This window comes from Anabrus simplex, chromosome 2, assembly GCF_040414725.1.
Source record: "Anabrus simplex isolate iqAnaSimp1 chromosome 2, ASM4041472v1, whole genome shotgun sequence".
In the NCBI taxonomy this organism is placed as follows: domain Eukaryota; kingdom Metazoa; phylum Arthropoda; class Insecta; order Orthoptera; family Tettigoniidae; genus Anabrus; species Anabrus simplex.
In genome coordinates this window covers 1,173,521,938-1,173,538,279 of record NC_090266.1, presented here as the reverse complement: position 1 = coordinate 1,173,538,279, position 16,342 = coordinate 1,173,521,938, and the positions used below count along the sequence as shown (strand labels likewise).

Here is a 16,342-nt window from a genome sequence, read left to right as displayed (position 1 = left end):
GATAAGCCGGGCGCTCCGCACACTGATTTGTAGTAAGTTACAGCGCCTGGCAGACGGTCTACGGTCCGCTGACGTCACACGCTCCTGGCCGGCTGCTCGTGACACCTACCGTCTCTTTTCTAGCTGCCGTGTGCTAGATTAACGAACGTTGGTAGGCGTGTTTATACATCTGAACGATGACGATTCAAATTTCCCTCAAATCGCATTAGCGTTGCGGAAATAGCGGCTCGATGACGTTGCATATGTTAGAGGTACTGATGTGCTTGAGCCCGGCTCGAGTTGCTCGAACAGATGACGTCAGTGCTCGAACAAGTTCGAGCTTTGCTCGAGCCTTTGTGCGTGCCGCAACCTGCGCCTTGCTCTTACGAAGACCCAGAAGACTTGAGAAGGATGTGTAAGAGTATTATGCTGGACAGTACGCGTTCGTCCTCTGTTTACTGTTACTTCCGTGTCTTCTGTACATAATATAAGTTCGACCCATATCTGTATACTGGAGACAGTCAAAATTTGTGTTTGTGCGATGATTTGTTACAAATGCCTCCATCAGAATAAACCAATTATCTACTAAAATGTGTTGCTTGGGTCGTATAATTGCAGAAAAAGGAAACTATTACACTTGTCGAAATAGTGACATATCTGAATGGTTATAAGACTAAAAGTGTATGATATTATGTCTTTAGCTCTTGACAAATTTTTCTCGCTCGGCTCCGTGGCTAAATAGTTAGCGTGTTGGCCTTTGGTCACATGGGTCCCGGGTTCGATTCCAGACAGGGTCGGGATTTTTAACACCATGAGATGGTGCCTCTTTTGTTTGTTCCGGACGGGCGCGAAAACTACTGGACCGATTGACCTGAAGTTTGGTCAAGGATGCAGCTTGAAATCTCGTGTCACATGATTTTCACATATATTTCACGCAATTAGACAGTAACATCGCTCCATAATAATATTTATAAATCTATTTGTGTACACGATTGATGAGATGTCAATCCTTCTCACTCAAATTCTTCTATACCAGCAAAAAGGTTAATTCTCACCCAAGGAGTAGATTCGAACCCCCCAACATTGAGGACAGAAGCAGAACTTCGCCTGCCGCGTTACACAGCTGTCTTAGCCGCCCAAAGCATGACATTGTAAGAATAATATTACCGTATTCACAATTTTGCGTCAAACGTGCGGTTGTTACAAGATACACAAGTACTGCCTTGGGAGGAAATACTCCCGGTAATACTGAGGGTTTGCCGTTGCTGGCAGGACCTAGTGTTTACAGTGCACTATGTCTTCTGGTATGGGCTAGAGTAATTGTTATTTTCATTGGTATGTCTCTGTCTTATACTTGGCTTTGACAATATGAAAGTGACTGAGGTATGAGCGATGCTAGTAATGCCATTCCTTCTGCAGCCAGTCCCTGCTATGAATGGTGTAAAAATGTTGCTCATAGGGTAGGTTGGTGCATGTATTTCAGTTGGCTTGGCAGACTGATATGTAATAGCAACTTCTGGCGCGGTGAGGAAAGCAACGGGAAACTATATCACTCCTCATTTGCCTAGTACGCCTCTTCAGTGATGCCTAGGCCATCTATGGCAGCTGACGGCGGAGCTGTTTAGGATCCAACCAGCAATCTTTATTCCCCATAATATATTCAATGACTGACTGTAGTAACGTATGACTGCACGCACCTTCGTTATCAATATCATACATACACCTGCATGAACGGTGCTTCACTTCGTATGTTATATGCTTATCTGCACGCTCGCCCTGTAGCCCGAGTCAGACTTCGCCTTCGGTCACGTGACTGCTCGAGCTTGCTTCGAACAGGCTCGAACCTCGGCGTGTATCGGGTCGGCTCGATCCCGCTCGAACACTGGTATCGTTTGCCCATCACTAGTTAGAGCAGGGCCATCCAAACGGCGCTCCCCGAGCGCTAGCTCTCTGGCCGCGCTCCAAGCCAGTGCTCCGAGCGCTTTGAGGGAAGGTAGTTTCGGTAGTGGTGGGAGGAGCTTGGCTAGCTGAGCGAGCGGTCTGCCCGCCGGGCCGAAGAGAGCATCCGATTTTTTAGTGTGCCACAGAGATTTTATGTTTAAAAAAACACAATTTGTAACGGCATTACAGTGCCAACCACAGGGATTATTACGGTGATTTGACAGACGCCAGTCGCTAATCGAAGTTGAAAGAATTGAAAGAAAATTTCAAGCAGCACTGTTCTGTAGATATTATTGTTTTAATTTTTAAATGCTTATTTACAAACGGGAATGTATAAATGATTGAATTATCTGAAGAACACTAAAGTTGTGACTTGCCGTATTTTTGTCTGACAGGAGATTGAGGAGAGTGAGGTTGGTGGACCCACTTTACGAACAAGCTACAAATGTTCCTCGCAAATTGTCAAAGCTGGGAAACCCTTCGCGGAAGGGAATGTAATCAAGGAGTGCCTAATGGACGCGGCGGCATGTATTTGTCCTATGGAGCTAGTTGAGAAATTTCACAAAATCTCTCTTTCTCCTCACACTGTACCTCGCAGAATATACAATATGGCCGTTGATATGGAACAACAATTAATGGAGAAGGCAGCAAATTTTGTATCCTTTTCCATCGCCCTCGATGAATCAACCTACATTGCGGACACAGCTCAGATCGTTATTTTCATTCGAGGGTGGATGACGATATTCGGCTCACCGAGGATTTCCTAGACTTGGTAGCTCTCAAAGACACCACTACCGGTTTCGATATTTTCAAAGCAGTGGAGTGTGTTTTTGAGTCAATGGGATTAAAATGGGAGCGGTTCACGAGTGTAACGACGGATGGAGCTCCTGCATTACGTAGTCTACGCACGGGGTTCCTCAGCTATGTAAAATTAAAAATGACTGAGAGCGGTACTACCCTAATGGCGGCGATCCAGTGCTTGATACACCAGGAGGCTATCTGTGCAAAAGTCGCCAAACTTAAAGGCGAAATCGGAACAGTTGTGCGAGTGGTAAATTTTATTCGATCCCATGGGGCTGAACCTTAATTAGTACCTTAAAGGCCACGGCCGCTTCCTTCCCATTCCTGGGCCTTTCTTGTCCCATCGTCGCCATAAGACCTACCTGTGTCGGTTTGACGTAAAGCAAATAGCAACCAAAAAAAAAGTCAGAGTTCTTGGATGACATCGAAGTGGAGTATCCGGATATCCCGTACCATGCAGAAGTAAGATGGCTGAGCAAGGCGAAGGTGCTTCATCGAGTTTTTTGCTTGCGGAATGCAACAGATACCTTTTATGACATGAAAGGGCGGCCCGAAATTATTTTGCGTAATCCTAAGTGGGTGGCGGACTGGGCCTATTTAAGTGACATTACTGTCCATCTGAATACCTTGAACACTTCGCTTACCTAGCTCGATAGCTGCAGTCGCTTAAGTGCGACCAGTATCCAGTATTCGGGAGATAGTAGGTTCAAACCCCTCTGTCGGCAGCCCTGAAGATTGTTTTCCGTGGTTTCCCATTTTCACACAAATGTTGGGGCTGTACCTTAATTAAGGCCACGGCCGCTTCCTTCCCAGTCCTAGCCCTTTCCTGCCCCATCGTTGCCATAAAGACATATCTGTGTCGGTGCGACGTAAAGCCAATAGCAAAAAGAAAAAAAATCGCTTCAGGGCGAAAAGCACAATATCTGCTATTTGGTGGAAGAAATTCAAGAGTTCAAATGAAAGTTGATTTTGTGGGAAAACCAGTTGCGTGCAAGGAACACAGGACATTTTCCATTGGTTGAAGCAGTGAAATAAGGTGTCGACATTGATGAGTACTTGCAGGCAATTCGCCAATTACAAGAAGAGTTTGAAAAGAGATTTTCTGAATTATCAGAACCCCAAGCGGTGTTAGATGTAATTGTTCGAACATTTTCTCTTAGTGCAGACAGTGCTCCACAGCTATTTCAATTAGAGTAGCTTGAACTGCAGTGCAATGTTCGTCTTAAAGACCGCTTTCTAATGTCACGAAGTTTGGAAGAATTTTATAGTGGCTTTCCGCAAGAAGAATACCCCCTTTTATATAAACATGCATATAAAGTTCTGTCAATGTTCGGCTCAACGTACATTTGTGAGCGTTTATTTTCGGTTCTTAAGCTTACCAAAAGTAAACACCGTGCAACGATGAGCGATAGAAACTCGCGTAATTGTTTAAGAATATTGGTATAATATTGGTAAAATTTTGTTGAATTTTCCTCTCAGGTACGTTCAAATTTCAGTTTTGAATAAATCGCATTATTGTATTCTTTACTTAACACTTGATTTCGTTTCCTGCATATTCCATACATCGGAGTACCTTTCGATTTGTATATGCGGTATATTTGTTATGGCAAAACAGCCCTATCAATATGATGTCAACAAACCCACAAAAGCCGTCGGACGAACGACTGTACGTACGTATCTAGTCAGCGCGGTCCGAACATCGTCTGTCTCAGGTCTCCTCGCTGCCACACTGTAGTGGTGGTAGGGGAAGGAGCGCTAGTCTGACTGCCCAGTGCTCCCCGAGCGCGGGCGCGCTCTCGGAGCGCAATAGCTGGATGGCCCTGAGTTAGAGGATGAGCTTGGAAGTCACAGCGAGAGGATGTACGTGCTTCCCGCTGACTCATCTCTCCTCGCCAGGCCATATGTACTTTCCAAGTACTAGTCAGGCAGCTGTACTTGTTGGTACATTTTCGAAAGAGCTTTGTCTAAGCTGTAGTACTTCTCAGTGCTCACCTTCTCTTTCAGGAGATTTATTTCAGGAGGACCAGGATGACTACGGCGGACAACGGCGAGGGCAGACAGATTGAGACGAAGGCGCCGGAAGAATGTGCGATGGAGTTTGGGCGCTTAGTCCGAAACCTCTTCAGGCGAGTGCCACCCGCGCTGGAGGACAAGGAGCCGAAGACGCCGGCACCAGACCCGGAGCTGGAACAGGAAGCGCCGGAGATCGAGGTAGAGACGAAGCCGTCCAAGGACGGGTGTGACCCCCCTAACGGCTTTTTCTTCTCCGAGGGCTACACAGAGCCGGAGTGCGAGGCGCTACTCGTCCACTATAGGCCGGGGCGCCCTGTAACTTCTGAACGAGCCCTAGTCTTTGACAGAATGCGGCGCCCTCGTCACGGAGGCAAGATCATCTCGACGACCCATGTCTGTGGAGAGCTTTCTACCAGGATGCCTCATCAGCAGGCATCACGGCCAGGAGCGGATGTGCGACGTGGAGAAGGAACTCTCTACTCTGTTTCAGGTCATCCGACTACCAGGGAGGGACGGCGTGCCAGGAATGAACGCCAGCGCCCTCAGGAGGAAGGCCGAGACGGAGACCAGGGAGGGCATCACCCAGACGCTGAGGCGGCTAAGCGCTTAACACAGACTTAGTCCCAGCCAGCCAGCCGGAGACCAACGACGTCACCACCCAGGTGGTGAGCGCCGCCCCGCAGAGCCGCGACTTTGCGACCCAGGCCGAGCAGTTCGGCTCTGCCAGGTGGACGCAGACCAAGGCCTACCAGGAAGGGCGCAATCCCGGAAACCGCCCAGGACGGCGGACGGCAGCACAGCAGTGGAGAAGGACGCCCCTGGCGTTCGGAGGCTGCTATCCAGGCCCGGCCTGCCAGCGTGTCAGTCGAGGTGCAGGCATCGATGTGCGCCCCACACGACAGGGAATGCAGTCGTGTGCCAGCACAGACCGACGCCACCGCCGTCAGCCAGGAGGAGGGAGACGCCGTCTCCATAGCGGGACCACCAACAACCCCAGGATCACCAGGCCGGGAGTAGGGCCACCAGGACGAGGCCTCTTCCCCTGCCGAGAAGAGACCCCCAGCCCCGCGAAGAAGACACCGCCCCCGGACCATGAGGAAGAAGACGACGCTGGCCCACCAGGAGAGGGCCGCCCAGCCGCAACCTAGGACTGCTCCCAGAATAGCAGCCAATCAGGAGAGGACCTCAGCGGGAAGCGGGAATCAGTTGAGACCGAAACGTCACCCTCGGCAGCTGTTGCAGTGTTTCCGCTGCCTGAGGTGGGGCCACCGGCAGGAGAAGTGTGGGCTCTTAGTGAGGTGCAACCGTCGTGGAAGTGATCACCAATACACGGCCTGTTCGGAACCAAATGAGACAACGAGCAGAAGCTTAAGAGTATGGTCAGTGGTGGGCATTTCGAACACTTCTCGTAAGGTATTCAACAAAATGAATTATTCACAATTGAGAATCTGGTATCTCAGTAAATACGTATTTCCAAACATGTGGATAAATACACCGTAAAGAAATGTGTGTGATATAAAGTATGCAATGCAATAATAAAGTTACAGAAAGTTGTTTATTGTATATCACACACACAGAGAGAGAGAGAGAGAGAGTGAGAAAACCAGGAGATGTAATCTTTTAAAAACTCAAATATTTCTCTTCCAATATCTGCCACAAATAAACAATAATGAAAAGGTTACAATCTGTATTTTTTTTTTGTGATGGTTGTCCCTTCTTCACTATGCCTTAGTATCGTACATGGCCTCCTCTGGCAATGTTCAGGTCTCTGACACGCTGTGGTATGCTTGCGATCAGTACACTGACATCACCACGAGGCAACACTAGTGAGGTTTAGGGGTTTCTCTGGAGGATTCGGAAGGTCGAAAATGGCTGTTTTCAACTAGTCCTGTCCTGTGCAAACTCAATGTAGTTCATGTCAGGGGAATTAGCTGGCCGTATATGCACATTGATGAGGGCGAGCAATGCAGTAACCGAAAATGAATTCAGCACCATATTCGTCCCTAAATGGTCGAGAAATTTCACTGGTATATCGCTGGACAGCTAACGTCCCTCGAATTTGTACCAAAAGTGTACGACGGCCGTGCACAATCCCAAACCCCAAAATTACAACACCACCTCCAAGTGCATACACCTCTTGAACATGGTGGTACTTTCCATCACGTCCTTTACCTCACCACGCCCTCCGTAGTAGTGTATCTAGCTTAAGTGATATCCGTGTTTCACCTGCAAACAAGACATTACGGCATTCATCCAAACCCCTATTAATATGCAGGGTGGCCCATCTCTCAGCACGATGAAGTTTCTCTAGTGGAACATTTCGAATCGGTCGAAATGACCGTAACTGGACACTCAGCCGAATGCGTACAATTTGTGCAGATACACTAACCCCGGTTGTCCTCAAGTAGTTATCTCGTAATTGGTGAGCAGTCGAAGTTGGTCTCCTCTGCGCCATTGCGCGGCTATACCGATCTTGACGTGGCGATGTCACACTGTCGGCCAAATCATTGGTCTAAACGTCCCCTTTCCACATTTTTCACACTGCAACCTGGGCAACCCCAACAATGTGTGATACTGCTGCTTGTGTGCGTACGCACCCTGAATCGAGGCCACGATTCTGGCTCTGTCAAACTGGGAAGTACGCACTGCACTTGAAACTTCTTGCACTACACACACTACTACTAACCTTCATCTGAAATGGCATAGTTCACCACGGGCTCAACACAGATCGTAGGTAGCGACACCTGATGTTCTGTAAACAAACAACTGAATAACTTGTGTTTACAGTACTCTCTACCATACCGAGCTCGATAGCTGTAGTCGCGTAAGAGCGGTCAGTATCCAGTATTCGGAAGATAGTGAGTAGTGGAGCAATGTATGTTCTAAAACAATGGGAGCTGAATCAATTAAGTGGGCAACGCTAACCTCACAGCTGTCATCTTGACGGGACTTAAACCACACACCACGTGCTTCTGACAGATGTGAGGTGCGGAATTTGAATAAGTGGACGAGGCTAACTTTACAGCCGTTATCTTGATGGGACTTAACCACGTGCTGAGGCGCGCATGACTGCAAAGCTAACCTCAGATAATTTTTATGCTTTATTGATTTCGAGAGGGAAAGTGTCGAGAGGTAGTCTATTACTGATCTCGGGGGGAGGGGGGGGAGGGGTAGAGAGGCAGTCCTCTCCTCCCACCCCCATTACCAAAAATAGGGGATGGGTGAGTGAGAGATGTGCTCTCTCTCACACCCCTTAGAGGTCCACTGCCTTGACGGTGAGTCCTCTACCAAAAAATATTGCCCCGGCTAAGATGCCAGGGCACGGTCACCTCTCGATGCGACCGAGCATTTTCTGCGACGAGCATCTGTATTTTAGCATCGTTGAGCGGGTGGGGGGTGTGCAGATCCGGGAGCAGTAGAAAGGGTAATGCGCGCGCATCGACTGGCGATAGTTGCGCTATCTGGTAGAAGAAAATGAAAGCTTATCTCGAAATTTTACGATTGTCGATTGCCGAGGCGACCTGCGCGTCGATCACAACAACGCTGTTACCAGCGAAGTCTGTTGAGAGAGTTGGACGCACTATCTACTATTCATGCAGATCATTCATTTTTTTCTGTCTACATGCAACTATGTAATCGGCTTTTTCTTATTTTACCCCCTACAGGTAGTTAACTAGTAAGGTGTGGTTTTACGATATTATGTACGTGTAAGAAAGAACATTCGCACTAACTACATACTATATCCTTTCTGTTCCGAAATCACCGGGCATGTTGTTCATCCGTAGGCGACCTGCGTTTTTCCCTCGGACTCAGCAAGAGTTCCCACCTCTACCGCCTCAAGGAGTGTCCTGGAGCTTTAGGCTCTAGGGTCGGGGGATACAACTGGGAGGATGACTACTACCTTGCCCAGGCAGCCTTATCTGCTATGCTCACAAGGAAGCGGCCGTGGCCTTAAGTTAGGTACTATCCCGGCATTTTCCTGGGACGAAAAAGCAGTAAACCACTTTCCAGGTTGACTAAGGTCGGAATCGAACATACTTCTACTCTGTTAACCTCTTGAGGATGAGTAGACCCCGTTGCAGCCGTCGTAGCAGATCCGCGAATCGAACCGCCTCCGGGGGAGGGGGGGGGGGCAGCTTACTACTACACTACAGAGGCGGACTAGAAATATTTTAAATTCTACGAATGCATGACAGGGAATCGAACGCAGGCTTCTAGAGGTAGCAGGCTGCGAACTAGCCCTTAGCATTGCTCTGCAGCATAGTTGCCATATTCGTTAAGTTTTTCGCTGTAGTTATCATCTTTAAATTTCGTAGGTTGAATTTTGTTATTGTCAAGAATCGAACATTACTAGTCCCTTACTTTAATCGTGTTACTTCATCCAAACCAACCCCACCTATAGCACTTGACCTACCAACAGCCGAAGACCTGCAGATTACGAGAGGTTGTGTGGTCAGCACGACAAATCCTCTCGATAGTTATTCTTAGCTCTCGAGACCGGGATCCCTCGACCTAGCCGAGAATCGGACCCGGTAGGGCAGAGTTAGGCATGATACACCGCGAAGGATGTAGTGTCTACATTCCCCATTAGTGATTACTGAAAAATATCGTGAAACAGCGCAGCCACTTGATTTGTAAATTTTATAGATTTTGTTTTAACACACAGGTATACTGGTAGTTTTGTTCAGTGAACGAGCAGGCTGCAGCTTTCATACAGGAAGCAGCATGCCGTCGCTTGCAAATAACTTTGATACGGCCGACCGGACATCTCTTTCTCATGGGTGAACAAAACTGCACGGTCCGATAGCAGCACACGCATTGTAAAGCAGACGGAGGCCAGAAATAATAATTTACTTATTTCTTTCGTATGTACGCAGACCCTTAAGCCAAGAAGTCCTTGACCTCGCCGGGAATCGAACCCGGCCTCTCCGGGTAAGAGGCAGGCAATATTTAATAATGATGTAGATAACAGTATTATAATTGCGAGGTCTAGAATGTCCTTCAATTTTGAATGGTGTGGGGCCTACAGCCCCGAAGGGCCTTGGCCTACCAAGCGACCGCTGCTCAGCCCGAAGGCCTGCAGATTACGAGGGGTCGTGTGGTCAGCATGACGAATCCTCACGGCTGTTATTCTTTGTTCTCTAGACCGGGGGCCGCTATCTCACAGTCCGATAGTTCCTTATTTGTAATTATATACGTTGAGTGGACCTCGAACCAGCCCTCAGAATCAGGTAAAAATCCGACTTCGCCGGGAATTGAACCCTGGGTCTCCGGGTAAGAGGCAGGCAATATTAATAATGATAATATTAATGATAATAACAGTAGTATATTTGCGTGGTCTAGAATGGCCTTCAATTTCTCACAATACATGAGCCTTGCCATTCTTTTGTACTTTCATTTTTCTTTAGTTTTATCGAAACTATCTTCCTTGTTTGCGGAGACAAAGGATGCATTACCTGTACCCCCTGCATGTCGTAAGAGGCTACTAAGAGGAGAACCAAAGAATATGTTCTCGCTCTCTTGTCTTGTAAGCCCAAAAGCATATTCACGATTCTATGATTATCTACGACGGGGGGTAAAATGTACGAATGCGAACTATTTTTATCTTTTTCACAACTGGTTATGCGATAACTCTGCCTTTGTAGGTGAATAATTGAATGGTGCGTGGCCTCCATGGAGGCATGACTCAGGTCTTTCGAGTTTACGTCATATAGGCGACATGACGATGGGGCCCTATCTGTGATGAATTCTAATAATGAAGCCGGCACACACACCCAGCCCCAGAGCCATCGGAATTAATCAATGAAGGTTAAAATCCCCGAACCGGCCGGGAATCGAAACCGGTACCCTCTGTACCAAAGACCAGCACGCTAACCATTCAGCTATAGAGCTGGACGCCTTTGTATTGAAACCTAATATTTGCATTGTACTACGTTTTCTGAAACAGCCTCAGTGGCTCTGGCGGCAGCGCGCTGACCTCTCACCGCTGGGTTCCGTGGTTCTGTCACTGAATGTAAGGCTTGTTCTGGACAAAGCAGAGGCACGAAGGTTTTCTCCGGGTACTCCGGCTTTCTCTGTCATCTTTTATTCCAGCAACACGCTCTAATATAATTTTATTTGATCTGCCAGTCAATCATTGCCCGAGCTGTAAGCCTGCATCCGGGGGTTTGAACCCCACTGTTGTTAGCTCTGAAGATTTACTATTTTCTTTACTATTTTCACAACAGTCATATCATAATTAATTAAGAAGCAATTTCTAAACAATAATAGCATGTAGCCTCCCCTCGGAGAAGGCTCAACCTGCACGCTAACGATTTTGCCATTAAAAATCCATGTCGCACACGTGAATAGTTAGCGTTAATTGCAAAATAATAATAATAATAATAATAATAATAATAATAATAATAATAATAATAATAATAATAATAATAATAATAATAATAATAATAATAATAGTAGTAGTAGTAGTAGTATGAATTATTCAAGTCGTGGCAAGCAAACTCATCTTCTCTGGCTACCCCTGTCTGACGTGTATCCCACATCGTTTTTCTGTTGTGTGAACAAGACAGTAGAGCAGTACTTGTGCGCTGTGCAGTTAAGTGCAGACACTCGCTCTGTTCGGCTGTGTATATCAGTGAATTATTTATTTTATTGCAAATTCAATTATTATTTTCGTTATTCATTAACAGCAGTGTACAATTATATTAACTGTGTGTGTAAATGTGGAGGTGGACTCAATCCAATGTACTCAACGTTTACAAAAAAAATTGCAGACGGATAATGAACTTAGATCGATTCATGCATATGTAAGCGGTCAATCAATTCTCCCCCTCTCTCACTTATCAAAGCAGCTTTCGCGAAAAGTTCAGCTAAGGTAAGCACGTGTGTTCTGTTTGTAAAAAGAATATATATATTTAAAATGTAAAAATGAAGTATCTTTTTACGACTTCCTTCTTTTTAGAAACTTATCATTGTGGCCATCATCATCGGTGATTGTTATCTGCTGTCTAGTCTTATCATCAAAAAATCTTGTGTCCTAATATTTCATCTGAAAAAATAAGTTTATTTTAAAATTAATGAAATATATATTATAAATTTTATTGATTTTTGTTTTCTTTTTTAGATATTATCTTTATTTCGTAAAAAGAAGAGACAATATCAGAGAGACAAACGCTGTATGAAAAAACGTTTACTGATTGGAGTATTTTTTGCTGTAAACTCATCGCAGAAAAGGACTGGGGTGCTTTGCTGTAACCACATTCGCCACGTACATCATTTATATTTTGAAGGAATGTTTTTATCATTTTATTAAACAACCATACGTTTGTTAATTGTAAAAAATAGTCAAATATTAGTATTTGATTTTTTAGAAAAATGGAAACTATTAATCTCACCTAGGTGTACTAATCACGGGCGCCGGTATTTCCGTGGTGTTCCGCATATAGTGGATACTAATCATAGGCAACGAAGACCCACGGTTACTAACCACAGGCAACGTCCAGACCCGTGGTATTTCTCACTTAATGGTACTAATCACGGGCAACGTAAGACCGTGATGTTCCATATTTAGTGGTACTAATCACAGGTACTGGAAACCCACAGTGAACCCCGCTCTGCTGGTACGAATCACAAAACTATCAAGTACCAAACAGAGTGGTACTACTCGCAAGAAAAGGTGACCCATGGCGTTCCCCACATGATGGTACTAATCACGCGTAGTTTCATGGTTCTGATGCAATCATCCCTTGGTCGCCCTTTTTAGTCTCCTCTTACGACAGGCAGGGGAGACCGTGGGTGTATTCTTCATATGCATCCCCCACCCACAGGGGCTAGAAGATAAAGTATCTTCTTTGCTAACTACACATTCTGCACTTAAGCTAAACGCCTCACTTGCATACTCATTTATTCTTTTTAAAGATAATATTGAAATTCATGAAACTTTTTATATATCACCAAAAATGACAAAGCTGTTATGTTCTGATAATATTTCAGAATAGTTTCGTAAACACATTGTAGAAGAATTGCTTGCAAAATTTCAAAAGTTTGAAGAGGGTGTGAGCAGTAAGGCACTACAAAATATTTCTCATCTTCAGCTGAATGTCTAAGTTTCATCCATTAAATTCAGGAAGACAATATATCCCACTTCCGAAAGTTATTGCAGATAAAAAATTGTTATCAATATTCAGAATAATGTTGACTATTGCTTTTTATGGTGTGTGGTAATGGCGTTAAATCCAGCAACACATAATCCATCAGGAACTTCACAGTATGAAGATATGTTTATTGACTTGCAACATACGTTAAATTATGATGTTACTTTTCCAACGGACATTAATTTGAGAAAAAAATCCTACTTTTTCATTATCTGTGTACGGTGTAAAGGGTGAGAATAATAATAATAATAATAATAATAATAATAATAATAATAATAATAATAACAACATTATTATTTGCTTTACGTCCCACTAACTACTTTTACGATCTTCGGAGACATCGAGGTGCCGGAATTTTGTCCCGCAGGAGTTCTTTTACGTGCCAGTAAATCTACCGACACGGGGCTGTCGTATTTGAGCACCTTCAAATACCACCGGACTGAACCAGGATCGAACCTGCCAAGTTGGGGTTCGAAGGCCAGCGCCTTAACCGTCTGAGCCACTCAGCCCGGCTAAAGGGTGAGAGAACTGTAGGTCCACTTTATACAGCTTCTTCACCTGAACATCATATTCATATTTTGTATGTTTGCTGTGAAAACACAAGTCACTACTGTCTTATAACAAACCTTTCACGATTGTTAAACTCTCAACTTTCATCGCACACACAGAAGAAAAGTTTATATGTGACATGCTTGCAGTACTTTTCAACAATATTACACTTTAGTTGATTGTACAACACACCCAGCCGTAAAGCTTATTCTTCCAAATAGTGAAAAAGCAGAAATAAAATTTGAGAAATATTATCGACAGGAACCTGTTCCCTTTACTGTTTATGTAGATTTCGAATGTTTTACAGTATCTTTTCATCGCTGTCAACCAGACTTGTCTGAACCATATACTGATTATATACAGGAGCATACACTGTTTTCTGTAGCACACAAAGTTGCTTGTTCATATGATTCGACATCATGTTTTAAGATGTATCGCGGAGAAAACGGTAATGAATGGTTGTTAAATGAATTACAAGAGTTAGCACATCGTGTTCATTTTCTTATATCACATCCAGTTCCAATTCAAATGTCATTTGATGATATGATTATGCATGATGAAACAGATGAATGCCACATCCGTAAACTGTCTATTACATTCCCAGAGATTCAGGTTAGAGATCACTGCCACTTGACTGGAAAATATCGTGGACCTGCACATTATCATGAAACATTTTATATCATGTTCCTAAATTAATCCTTTTTTCATTATCTTGTCAGGCTACGACTTAAATTTTATCGTTCGCGAATTTGCAAGATTAAAATGCACAAAATTCAATGTAATTACACAAAATCATGAACGTTTTATATCACTCACTCAACGTGCAGGCGATATAAGCATTCGCTTTTTAGATTCATATAAATTTATTAACTTCTCTTGATACGCTTGTAAATGGAGTTTCAAGCGATGACTTAATATACGGTCATGAGTATATTCCAGATCCTGATAAATTTAAATTTTGTATAAGGAAGACACAAAATTACCTCCTCAGTCTGCATTTTCAAGTGAATTAAATTAAAGCAGTACCCCATCACTAAGCTCATCCTCATATGATAAGGATACAATATCGATTTCAGATGAAGAGTATTTGCATGCATGTAATGTGTGGTCAACATTTAATATGAAGTCATTGGGCGAATATGCTGACTTATTTAAATGTGTTTGAAAAGTTCCGTAAAATGTGTAACTATTTATGGATGATACCCTTGCTATTACTGCACGTCCGTCCGGCTCCATGGCTACATGGTTAGCGTGCTGGCTTTTGGTCACAGGAGTCCCGGGTTCGATCCCCGGCGGGGTCGGGAATTTTAACCCTAATTGGTTAATTTCTCTGGCACGGGGGCTGGGTGTATGTGTCGTCTTCATCATCATTTCATCCTCATCACGACGCGCAGATCGCTTACGGGTGTCAAATCAAAAGACCTGCATCTGGCGAGCCGAACTTCTCCTCGAACACTCCCGGCACTAAAAGCCATACGCCATTTCATTTTTTACTACACGTCTTCCGGTCTTTCGTGGGATGCCATGTTAAAGTATACAGGTGTTAGACCTGATCATCTTACTGATGTTGACATGCTTTTGATTTTTGAACGCGGAATTCGCGGTGGACTTGTTTCGCTTGTTAACAGAGATGAAATTGCAAATAATCCATACCTCAACAATTATGATTCAGAGAAAGAAGATTCTTATCTTGTGTATTTTGATGTTAATAATCTGTATGGGTATGCAACGTCACAGGCTTTACCATATAAAGATTTTTTATGGATAACAGAAAATGAAATTGAACATTTTGATGTTTATCTGGCTGCTAAAGATCCTAATCGCGGTTTCGTGTTAATGGTTTCCCTTGCATACCCTTCTAACCTGAATAATTCACATTCTGACCTTCCTTTTTGTGTTAAAAAAATTATTCCCCTTGATAATACATCAAAGTATGTTAAACTGCTAGCTACCCTATTTCCAAAAAAGCGGTATGTTAATCGCATTCAATGTCTCGTTCAATGCCTAGAATACGGTTTACAATTAGAGTGTATTCATCGTATTATCGTGTTTAAGCAGGAAGCATGGCTTAATCCGCACTTGAATTTAAATACAGAGCATCGTCAACGTGCTACTTCAACGTTTGAAAGTACGTTTTTCAAACTCATGAATAACTCCATCTATGGAAAAAGTATGGAAAATGTACGCAAACATCGCGACATACATTAATGGATGGGAAGGACGGTATGGGGCACGCAAGTACATCTCGAACCCGAATTTTAAAACCTATAATGCCATTGGTCGTGACCTTATTACTGTAGAAATGAAAAAAACTGAGATCGTTTATGCAAAGCCAATTTATTTGGGAATGTTCATACTAGATTTCTCAAAACTAGAAATGTATGATTTTCATTATGGATTTGCAAAGCAGCAGTTTACAGATCTTTCACTTTTGTATATGGATACAGAGAGTTTTATTTATCATATTCGGAATACAAACGCCTACAATGTAATGCGTAACCATTCCGAATACTTCGACACTTCTGAATACTTCTCCTTATCGCACCCACCTCTTCTTTCATCTAACGAAAAGGGTATAAAATAAAATGAGAAGGTGAGCAAAAAATTGTAAATCTTATGCGAAACATGTTATTCGTAGGTGAAAAGAACAAGAGGACAACTCTACACCATGTTTACCAGTTTGATAACATAACGTAAGTATATCTGCGGCAAAACGGGGTGATCGGTGTTGTTAATGTTAATTTATTAAATTATTCGGTCTGATCCTCACATCCGTCATTCTTTGCAAACTAGACTGGGAGATCGATATCAGATAGCTCTTCAATTGTATTCTAAAGAAAATTATGATTTCGTTTGTTCGAAAACCGTAAAAGTAGATGTACATTATTGTTCATTACATTAGATGA

General features: G+C 43.9%; 1 protein-coding gene across 1 annotated transcript in view; it reads right to left on the bottom strand.

Moving 5' to 3' along the window:
• The window catches only part of Frl (formin-like protein), a 477,209-nt gene that overhangs the window by 183,772 nt on the left and 277,095 nt on the right, over nucleotides 1-16,342 (bottom strand). The gene's annotated exons all lie outside the window — the stretch shown is intronic.